We start from the raw sequence: 11,983 nt of genomic DNA, 5'->3' as shown, positions 1-11,983 counted from the left end.
GTAGTGCTGCCTTCTTAGGATGGGATGAACATGACGACTGAATAACATCAACTTTCCCAAAGAATTCAAAATCATTTTACACGTTCATTTGTGTTACTGACTAACTGTCCTCCCCCTTTTGCCACTCTGGGCAAATTGCACCCCTTTCGTCTACTTTCCAGTAATGAAATATCCAGCCAAGCTCCACGTTAGCTTCAAAATCTCTAACTCCATAGAGCTAATGGGAAGAAGAGAAATCGGCTCCTACAAGGAAGGGGCAGGAAGTAAGAAAGTACGCTGTCCAAGTCATGCCTTGGGAACTGTCTTAGTCTTGGTACTTTCGAGAAACAAATTCACAGAAACTCATATGTATAAGAGAGAGGTTTCTATAAAGGGTAAATGCACATCAAGAAAACATCCCAATCCAGTGCTGCCCAAGCCCACAAGTCAAACATTAACCCATATGTCTGTCTGCCACCAATCCAGAAAGTCCTCCTCCATCTCACAAAACACACGCCATGACACTGACTACAGGAGGAAAGCAGAGTCAGTGAACGTGTAAGCATCTCAGCGCTAGCAGGGGTCTGCTCCAGCACCCAGGGCTGCATCTGGGCTTCTTCTCAGGGATGTCTTGCAGGAAGTGACCTTGCCAGCTAAATCAGGGAACTGGCTAAGGCAGCTGCATCCTGGTCTGACCATCAGAAAGTAAGAGACCTGGGAATTAGAAAAGTGAGGCTCCCCGAGCCATTTATCTCTCTGCCCTTCAATTAACCTCACATGTGTTTATCGGCCAGGTTGGCACAATAAACTGACTATCTCAGGAACTAGCTGCTCAGGGCTAATTCTTCAGCTCCTGGGCACTTGGTGTCCCATGGTTGGATCGCAATGCTACTCCTGCCATCAGTAGTAGTCTGGCTCCCACGTGATTTTGGGCACGCGCTCAAGATTCCAATCCAAGGCCACTGATTGGCAGCGCCTGGATTTCTTGCCCACATGTCTTGATATCAGAAGGCAGAGGGAGGGATTATTTGACCCTCTGGTTCTGAGATGAGAAGCAGGCTGACCTCCCAGTGGGTCTGGAATTCTCCTAGTGCAGTGGTTCTCAACCTTCCTCATGCCGCGACCCTTTAATACAGTTCCTCATGTTGGGGTGACACTCCCAACTATAAAATTATTTTCATTGCTACTTCATCACTGTAATTTTGCTATGTTATGAATCAGGCGACCCCTGTGAAAGGGTCATTCAACCCCCAGAGGGGTCGTGACCCACAGGTTGAGAACCGCTGCCCCAGTGGGAAGCCTAGTGAGAAACTCAGCAAAGCCACTGTCCTGGCAAAGGCCAGAGTGCAGTGCATACCCCCTCTCCTTGCTTTTGTTCACGAAAAGCCTGGTATGGTCATAGCTCCTTGGCCATGCCCGTGATCTGCAAGCGTTCTGTTGCCCTTGGGCAGCCCACAGGCTGTTTCCTTCCCTCACCGTCAATTACATGTATGAAGCTTAGATCAACTGTGAGTCTATGTCAAAAGCCTAATAGCATGTCGGGGCATGCTCCTGGTACATAGGACAAAGAGAAGGTCCTGCTGCAGGGCACAGAGGGGCCCACCTGATACCTTCCATGTCATTCTCCTTAATTTAAAAAACCTTTCCTTTATTTTATAAAAGCTTCTAGAGTGGTGGAGTGAAACACCCGGAGAAGCCACTGAACGTTGAGTGGGCAGTTCAACAGTCAGAACGTGCACTTGTGCATCGTCCTCCTCATAGTGACCGTCTTTCCTCCTAGACAGAAGCTCCCGTGTGACTTTCATGGCGATCATTTATAAGTCTCTTAGTTTCGTTCCTTTCCTCCCCTCCCCTCACTGCCTGGGAATTCCTGAAGGATGGTGACTAGCAGCTGTAGTTGTGAGAGTAGACTTCCATGTCTTAGTCCTTGACTCAAAGGGAAAAAGACGTTAATGTGTCTTTATTATTTAGAAAGTTTGCTATGATTTTTTATGCTATTGTTGGCATCTGAGTTTACAGTATTAAGATATTGGGAGGGGGGAGCACAAAACCTGTTGTCATCAATTCAATTCAGACTCATAGTGACCTTGTAGAATTGCTCCATAGGGTTTCCAAGGCTGTAATCTTTATGGGAGTCGACAGCATTAGCTCTCTCATGGAACAACTTGTGGATATAGCCCGTCAACATTTGGCAGCCCAATGCTTAACCCATGGTGCCACCAGGGTTCCTGTGAATTTCTAGTTTGAAATAGTTTTTAATCAGCAATGCATCTTGAATTCTACCATGTTTTTTTGTGCAGCTATTAAATGTATAATTTTTTTAAAATTTTTCAACAGTTTTATTGGAAAGTAATTTACATATCATATAATTCAATAGTGGAACCATTATATCATATCATGGAGAATTGTACAATCATCCCCAAATCAATTCTTTTAATGCTTTAGTATTTTGTATATCAATAGCATTTTGCAAATTTAATATATATATAGGTGTATGATTTTTAAAAGTTCTTTTTAAAAAATCATTTTATTGGGGCTCATACAACTCTTATCACAATCCATACATACATCAATTGGGTAAAGCACACTTATACATTTGTTGCCCTCATCATTCTCAAAATTCGCTTTCCACTTGGGTTCCTGGAATCAGCTCCTCATTTTCCTTTTTCCCCTCCCTCTCCCTCCCCGCTCCCCACTCCCTCATGAACCCTTGATAATTTATAAATTATTATTTTATCTTATCTTACACTGCCTGGCGTCTCCCTTCACCCACCTTCACAGAAGTCATCCTAGGACAAACGTAGATGGATAACTTCCTTTTCTTTCTTCTTCTAAGTTAGTCTGCCTTTAGTAGAGGGTTGCTGTGGCAGAGGGTGTGGGTTACCTTATATCACAGATGATAAAAGTTGGAGGGACAGCGGGGAGGGAGGGGAAGAAGTGAAGAGCCGGGGACTTCAGTGGAGAGCAAATGTTTTGAGGATGATGAGGGCAATGAATGTACAAATGTGCCTTGCACAATGGATGTATGTATGGATTGTGATAAGAGTTGTATGAGTCCCTAATAAAATGATTTAAAAGAATTAAAAAATAAAAGTTGGAGGGGATCTTAGAGTCAATATACCACCAACCATGAATCATCTTGATAGCATCTCGTGTGGTGGCTTGTTCTTCTGGTGTCTGCTTCAATATCTTCAAGAGTGAACAATGTGCTATTCCAGTCAATTTCATCTTTGGAAAACGTTAGCTGTCAGAACGTCATTTCTGATGTTGAGTTAAAATATACCACAGGTTTTAACCCTGGTTCTGGCCTATGACAGGTGTCCCCTTAGGTGTGAGTAGATTCAGTGGCAGGCATGGGGAAAGAGTGGCACTTGTAATCAAGCAGATCAGGGATCTGTCCCTGGCTTGGCCGGTCATTGACAGACCAAGTGACTCAGGGCACTGTGGAAGGTTGTTTAATGGTTACAAAGTTTTCCCACCTTAGAGTGCTCCCAGGAGGCCTGGGGGTGCAGTGGTCATGTGTGGGGCTGCTTAGTTCAAGGTCAGCAGTTGGAAACCACTGGCTGCTCTGGAGAAAGATAGGGCTTTGTACTCCCATAGTTAAAGTCTCAGAAACTCACAGGGGCAGTTCTACCCTGTCCTATAGGGTCAATAAGAGCCGGCATAGACTCAATGGCAATGCGTGAGTGAATATACATGCTCCCCACTGTAGAGTCTCTTAGGTCCCTGGGTGGTACAAATGGTTTGCATTTGCATTACTAACCTAAAGGTTGGTGGTTCAAACCCATCTAGTGGTGCTGGAAAAGAAAGGCCCACAGATCTCTGTCTTTAAAGATTATAACCAAGAAAACCCCAGAGAGCTATTCCATTCTATGACACGCAGGGTTGCTCTGTGTTGGGATTGACTCAGTGGCAGTGGGTTTGGTTTGGGCTTTATAGAGTCCCTTGGTGGAGCAAATTGTTAACATGAGTAGCTGCTAATCAAAAGCTCGGAGGTCTGAGTCCACCAACAGTTTCCTCAAAAGAAAGACTAGTTATCTGCTTCTGAAAAAAAAATCAGCCATTGAAAACCTTATGGAGGATTTCCACTCTGACCCGCATGAGTCAGAACTGACTGTAATTGGTTTGGTTTGGGTTTACACAAGACAACTTTGCAGAAACCCACTGCTGTTGAGTCTTTTCTGACTCTTAGTGACCCTACAAGACAGAGTGGAACTGCCCCCTGAGGATTTCTGAAGCTATAAATCTTTATGGAAGCAATAAGCCGCATCTTTCTCCAGTGGAGCGGCTGGTGAGTTTGAACTGCTGACCTTGTGGTTAGAGTTCACACGCTTTAACCTTAGTCCTACAAGAGCACCTCTTCAGAGGTTACCTATTTGTCTAGCTCCTTGAACCTGGATTGGTCTTAGAGGTCATAATCATTAAAATCTATCATACAATTCATGAATCATCTTTATATCATCCCATGTGATGTGTTGTTCATACAGGCTGATCAACAAAACAAAACTCACTGCCACTGAGTCAATTCCAACTCATAGGGACCCTTTAGCAATGGGTAGAACTGCTCCGGTGGGTTTCTGAGACTATAACTCTTTATGGAATTAGAAAGCCTCATCTTTCTCTCCAGGAGCAGCTGGTGGTTTCAATCTGCTGACCTTGAGGTTAGCAGCCCAATATGTAAGCACTATGTTACCCACCAGCCACTCCATGGGAGAAAGATGAGTCTGTCTGCTTGCTTTGGCTCATAGAATGTGCTGGATGTGATACTGGGTGAGTTCTAGAGCTTGGGCCAAACAAGGCCTTGCTACTTCTGCCTTGGCCCTCTTGGAATGCTGCCCTGAGCTTATCATATAAAGAAATCACCTGACCTGTTGGAAGGGAGAGGATGCCTAGAGATGATCCAAGAAGGCCCAGTCAATCAGATAAAATAGCCTCTGGGGTCTTAAAGGCTTGTCTCCGAATAAGCAGCCATCTACGGGAAATGTCAATTAAGTCCACATGGAAGAAGCACACCCCCATCAGTCACTGAAGGACTAGAATCCATATAATCCGAAGTTGAGGAGAGAGCCATCCGAAGTTGAGGAGAGAGCCAGATCGGAGCCTAAACCGTGAGAATCCCATGTGCAGAAGGTGATGGATGACAATGGGAAGCCAAGATTCATTTATGGAACCACATAGGACATAAGCCTCAAGAGAACTCCCCCTACCTAAAATTGAGGGATGGGAGAAAAGTGGTCCCTAAACAGTTCTTTGGAGAGAGGAGTCTAGAAGATCAAAGGCATCAGTCTAACCTGAACAGTGAAAACTTTGTCAGTAGATTCCCCAACTATGATGCAGGCTGCACTTGATCAGGTTTCCAAAATTTCCCGTAGTACTTTTGGTTTGTCTTGCTTGGTTTGGTTTTTGTTCTTTCATAGCAGAGTGTGTCTCAGTGTTATGTGCATTGAGGACACCCTCTTAAAGGTGTGTTACATGCTTTTCCGCTTTTCATTATATGAAACCGAAGATTGATGGACCTCTCGGGACAGCAAGGGGCTCAGGAGAAGGGGGTCGCCGTGGTGGTGGTGGTGGTGGTGGTGGTGGTGATGGGGTAAGCAGGAAATGATGTCAAGGAGTCCATGTAGAAAAAGACTGTTTGGCAACTGATTGTGATAGCAATTGTACATTCTACTTAATGTGATTGAAATATGGAATGATATGATATATGTATTAAATCCCAACTACTTAAAACAACGAAAAAGAAAAAGAAGCCCAGCCAATAGCCCAGCAGTTGCTGGGCACTTCAGTGCCATCTTCTTTGACCTAGGACCTGAGAAAACTCCCCAGCTAATGCAGCTGCAGGAGTAGCCTAGGAAAACCAGGCAGAAGTGCTGGCCAGCTAACCCACAGAATTATGAATAACACTAAATCCCTATACGGCAAAGGCGAACAGACACGGAAATGCTATTTCATTGCACTTCTCAAGCTTCTGTGTTTCAATGACAAAAAGGGGGGGGGGTCTATGTGTGGGTGTTATTTCTCAAAAAAATAGAAAGAAATCAACCTACTGCCATTGAGTCAATTCCAACGCATAGCATCCCGACATACAGTTTTAGAGACTATAGATCTTTAAGGGAGCAGATCTTACTCCAGCAGAACAGCGGATGGGTTTGAACCACCAACCTGGTAGTCAGCAGTCCAATGATTACCTCTGACAGTACCACCGGTCCTGTGCCTGAAGATGAATGAATATGGAATGTGTAAAATGCCACATATCCATCACGGTGGGATGCATTGTAAATGTGACATAGATGGGTAGCCATTCTGATTGCGGTTATGCAGTTCTGAAACCCTTTGGAGCCCCAGTGGCATAGTGGGTAATACTTGGAGCTAACCCCAAAGTCAGCAACTAGAAACCACCGTCGTCTCTGTGTGAGAAAGATGAGGCTTTCTACTCCTGGAAACATTTACAGTCTTGGAAACCCGCAGCGGTAGATCTCAGTCATTGCCAGCAAACTGATTCTGATTCAGCACAACCCTATAGGACGGGGTAGAAAGGCTGTGATTTGGAATCAACTCGAAGGCAGTGAGTGGTTGCTGACTTGAAACACTCTCTTCAACCCTTAGTTTGTTTTCCCCCAACTCTTCCAGGTTAAATTCCATTTCCTTTGACTTGATCTCCTTTTTGAAGCATTCCTGGTCATTCATTATGCTCATCTGCCTCCTAATTTCGAATTTCCTTTCTGTGACTATTTCTCCTATTTCATCAATTTCCCTTCTAAAATGGTATAGCAGATGTGACTGACCACTGCCAGATCCGGTGAGACAGATGCTTCAGTTTACAGTACCTTCTTCACAACAGGTGCTGAAGCAAAGCCGTTCTTCTCCTTGCCCAGCGCGAGTCAGAGCCCCTCATTGCCATTGTCCTGCATTCAGCTTGCTCCTGGTTATAACCTTTCACCTGCCCTGCTTTGGACTCCTGCCAAGTCAAACTCCCCACCCCCATGCTTATGCTGGTGTTTTCTTGAATCTTAAGTGTGTAAGTCTTCACATGTTGCCTGGTGGGATTTCTTTTTGCTAGTTTTAGCCTAGCGTTCCAGCTTGCCAAGGTCATCTTGGGGTTGCATCTATTATTTGCTTCTCCACTTGGTGCATCTAGATTGAGTGAGTATTACCTCCCTGCTTTCTATCCGGTACTTCAATTTTGAAGAAGTTAAATAGGACACAACCAATGAAAGGGGAAGGGCCTAGAGGTCCATTACCAGCTACCTCCTCCCAGTCTGGCACAAAACTCGCAAATATTAATAGCTATACTGCATGTGTTGGAGCCCAGGCAGCGTAGTGAGTTACACATTTAGGCTGCTAACCACAAGATCAGCGGATCGAAACCACCAACTGCTCCAAGTGAGAACGATAAGACTTTCTACTCCTATAAAGCTTTACAGTCTTGAAAACCTAAAGTGGCAGTTCTCTGTCCTACAGAGTCACTATGAGTCAGAATTGGCTTGATGGCAGTGAGAGAGGAGTGGGGATGGAGGGCGGGTGGAGGAGGGCAATACCACGTGTTGAGCCCTGGTGGCTCTGTGGGCTGAGCACTGGGATATTAACTGATCTCAAGATCCAACCCCACCAGCACCTCCTCCAGAGAAAGACGACAAGGCTGTCGGCTCCCCTCAAGGCTTACAGTCTTGGAAATCCTAAGACGCAGTTCTAGTCCGCGCCGTTCTATTCTGTCTCAGAGGTTCACTATGAGTTGAGGTTGATTTAATGGCCGTGTTTTCTTTTGGGTTTCTATTACACACATATATTTTTCCCCACCTCACAGATAACCAGCTACCTCCTCCGAGTCTAGCAGAAAGCTCGCAAATATTAAGAGCTAGACTGCATGTGTCGGAGCCCTGGTGGCGTAGTGAGTTACATGTTGGGCTGTTAATTACAAGGTCAGTAAAATTCTTTGCTGAATGGAAAACAGCCACATCTACCACTCACTGCCATTGAGTCCATTCTAACTCAGAGTAGCCCTGCAGGACAGGGCAGAACTGTCCCTTTGGGTTTCTGAGACAGTAACTCTTTTCGGAGTAGAAAGTCTCAGCTTTCTCCCCTGAAGCAGCTGGTGCTTTTGAACTGCTGACTTTGTGGTTAGCAGCCCAACGTGTAACCACAATGCCACCAGAGCTCTTGCCATTTAATGCTGTTTCCCTGCAAAAAAGTCTTTGCTGAGTAATAAGATCTCACACTCTGGTTTGTGTTGTTATCTGATCGCAGTGAGTGTGTGGTGGGCGCTGTGAGGTGTCTTGGAGTCTGTTCTGACTCAAAGGGGCCCTGTGCCCACCAGAGCCCCAAACAGCCCGATCCTGTGTCGCCGTATACTTACACCTATACAAAATTAGCCTGGCAGCAAAGAAAAAGATAATAGACCAATTTGTTGATTCTGGGCTTTTTTGAAAAATCAAAGAAAAAATATGATAGTTTGACCCAAGATGAATTTTCAACTTGTCTTAATGTCTAAGCACATCTGAAATTGCTAAGAAACTTTTAGTTGCATTTACATGAGTGAAAGCAAGCACTTCTGTTTACTTGTCCTCCCGCGTGAACCCACCCAGTAGCTCCCCATAAGAAAGGCTCCATCATCTGCCCACATGGAGGCGCACCCATAGGGTCGCCATGTGCCGGAACCGACTGGACAGCATCCGACAGTGTGGTAGTCTGGGAGCTTTACAGAAACTCATGTATGAGAGAGAGATTTATATAAAGGTTAAGTGCGCACCAATAAAACATCCCAACCCAGTGCTGCCCAATCCCACAAATCCAACATTAACCCATTGACCCATATGTCCAACACCAATCAATAAAGTCCTCCTCCATCTCATGAAGCAGATGCAATGATGCCGACTGCAGGGGAAAGCCGAGTTAGTGAATGTGTAAACATCTCAGCGCTGGCAGGGGTCTCCACACGGCTGCTCCAGCACCCAGGGCTGCATTGCGGACTTAGGTCCATGTGGCTTCTCCTTGGGGATGTCTTGCAGGAAGTGAGCCTTGCAAGCTGAAGCAGAGAACTGGCTGAGGCAGCTGCACCCTGGTGCGACCATCACAAAGCAAGAGACCCGAGAACTAGAAAGGCAGCTCACTGAGCCATTTATCTCTCCGCCTTCAATGAACCCCACATGTGCTTATCGGCCAGGTTGGCACAATAAACTCCCTCAGACAGCAGCAGTCATCTGTTGGTGTCAATTCCTGTAATGTTTATGCAAATGGATTGTTACATCTTTCTCCCCTTGAGTTACTGGTGGGTTTGAACCAATGAACATTTAGCTACTGAGCAGCTGGACACTGAATAACTGACCAGCCAAGGCTGCTTTCGACCCTGTGAGGCAGTTCTACTCTGTCATGTGAGGTCACTATGGGTTGAAAGTCATCGAAATAACAAAGAACAGCTTGCTTTCCTCAGTACCACACCCCACCTAAGAGCACTTTTTCACTTTGCAAAAGAGATGGGAAATGAAGCAAGGAGTTATAGGACAAATTCCCAGCATCTCCGTTTTGGTGTTGTTGTTTGGTGCCAGCAAGTTGGTTCTGACTCAGTGACCCTATTTAAACAGAACAAAACACTGCCAGTCTAGTGCCATCCGCATAATCATCATTATGTTTGAGTCCACTGTTCCCATCACTGTGTTAGTCCATCCTTTTCTAAGGATTGGACTGTCTGATTAGACGTTTAAAGCACATGAGATGAAATCACACCATCCTCGCTGCTAGGGGACATTCTGGCTCTACTCATTATTAAAAGACCATTTTATTGTGGGTTCTTACAGCTCTTATAACAATCCATACATGAATTGTGTCAAGCAAATTTGCACATTTGTTGCCATCATTATTTTCTTTTTTTGTTGTTGCATTCATTCATTCATTCATTTATTAATACTACACACATTTATGGACAACCAGCAATAGATTAGGAGCTGGGGATAGCTAAACATACCATGAGCCTGGCTCTAAGGAGATGAAAGGGTTGTGGGAAGAGAGTTATACCAACTGGGACAGATGTGAAGTCCAAAGGCCGCACTGACACTGTGTGTACAAAGCACAGAGGGGCAAGGGGACAGAAACACCCCCATCTGTCTGGGGAACCAGGGAGGCCCCATGTGAGGGAGTCAGAGATCCGGTCAATCTTTCCAAAAGCGGGGAAGCCAAGAGTACTGCTACACATCCTGGATAAAACGTGTTTCAATCCGTCTCTGCACTCCGTGCATGGCTGTAGACAAGTTCTCTTAGCAATGCTCTTATCTTGGTCTTGTTTGGGCGCATTCATGGTGGCTCCGCCATCTTTTGGCTGCAGAGTCTCTTCCGCGGTTGCACAGGGATGAGAAGAGAGAAGACTACATCACGGCTTTTCGTCTCAGCCTGCTTGTTAATCTGTCACCCTGTCTGATTTACTCTTCATGGGTAGAGACCTCATCCTGCTTATGATGGAGCTTTGGTACCTAATACAGGGTCAGGCACATGGTCTTTCAGACGTATTTCCTGGGCCCGGAGGAAAGCGGGGAGCACCCTCGTCTGGCTAGGCGCTTATGTAAGGCCAACTGGCGACTGCGCCCCGCTCTCCCAAGGGAGTTGCGCAGAGCCCCGGCCCAGGGCCTGAGGGAGCCTCTCTCCTTGCCATTGTCCCCGCCTCTCCACAGGGAGCCCAGGCTCACTAGCCCAGCGCCCCACAGGGTCAGGGCCAAAGGTGTCCTGGCTGGACAGCGGCACCACCGGCAGCCCCCCAGCTTCGCCATCATTATTTTCTAAGCACTTACTTTCCATTTGAGTCCTTGGCATCAGCTCGCTTTTCCTCCCCGCCCCCACCAGTGACCCCTTGATAAATTAAAAATTATTGTTATGGTTTCTGTTGTTCTTCCAAGATAGATCTGTTTGTCAGTGTTCTTCAGAGGCACGGGCACGCAAATGCAGCACGTCTTTTTTCCGTCTTCCTCCTTCATTGTTCAACTTTCACATGCATATGAGGACATTGAAAATACCATGGCTCGGGACAGGTGCACCATAGTCTTCCAAATGACGTCCTTCCTTGCTCTTCAACATTGTGAAAGAGAGTTTGTGCACCTGATAAACACCATACAACCATATGATTTATGGACTGCTGCTTCCGTGAGTAGTGAGTGTGAATTCAAGCAAATGCAATCCTTGACGACTTCAATATTTTCTCTGCTTGTTATGATGTTGTCATTTGGTGAGGATTTGAGTTTTCTGGACATTGAGTTCTACTCCATGCTTAAGGCTGCAGTTCTTAATCTTCACAGCAAGTGCTTCCTGTACTTCGTGCTTTCAGCAGGCAAGGTGTGTCATCTGTACATATCAGGTTGTTAATCAGCCTTCCTCTCATCCTGATGTCACATTCTTGTTCATATAGTTCAGCTTCTCATATTATTTGCTGATCGTATAGATTGCATATGTATGGTGAGAAGATCCAGCCCTGATGCTGATCCATGCAGTCTTCCCTTGCTCTGCTTGCACGGATGCCCCTCCATCCACGCACAGGTTCCCATGAACACAATGAAGTGTTCTAGGGTTGCCATTCTTCTCAGTGTGACCCATAATTTGTTATGATCCACACAGTTGAAAGCTTTTGCATAGTCAAGAAAACAGTCTCTTTCCTCTAGCCTCCTAAGAGAGATGTATGGTAGGCTTGGGCATATTGATTTTCTGCAGAAAGAGACTGATAAACTGAGAGAAGTGTGAGACTCAAAGGATAGGGTTAGGCAAACCCTGAGCCAGGTCTGTAGGTGCTAAAACCCCATGCGATTGCAGCCAAAGAAGGTGAGCTTATGCACCCAATGTCTTCAGTGATCCCTTCAACACCTCGTGATCACACAGGCTGATATGCTCTTCCATGTGGGCTTTGTTGCTTCTGAGCTAGATGGCCGCTTGTTTACACATGTGGCGGAGAAAGCTGATGGTGCCTGGCTATCAAAAAGTATAGCGTCTGGGGTCTTAAAGGCTTGAAGGTAATCAAGCGGCCATCAAGCTC

The sequence above is a fragment of the Echinops telfairi genome, unplaced genomic scaffold (assembly GCF_000313985.2).
Source record: "Echinops telfairi isolate 266 unplaced genomic scaffold, ASM31398v2 ScPeMD7_7475;HRSCAF=8513, whole genome shotgun sequence".
In the NCBI taxonomy this organism is placed as follows: Eukaryota; Metazoa; Chordata; class Mammalia; order Afrosoricida; family Tenrecidae; genus Echinops; species Echinops telfairi.
This window is presented reverse-complemented; position numbering follows the sequence as displayed.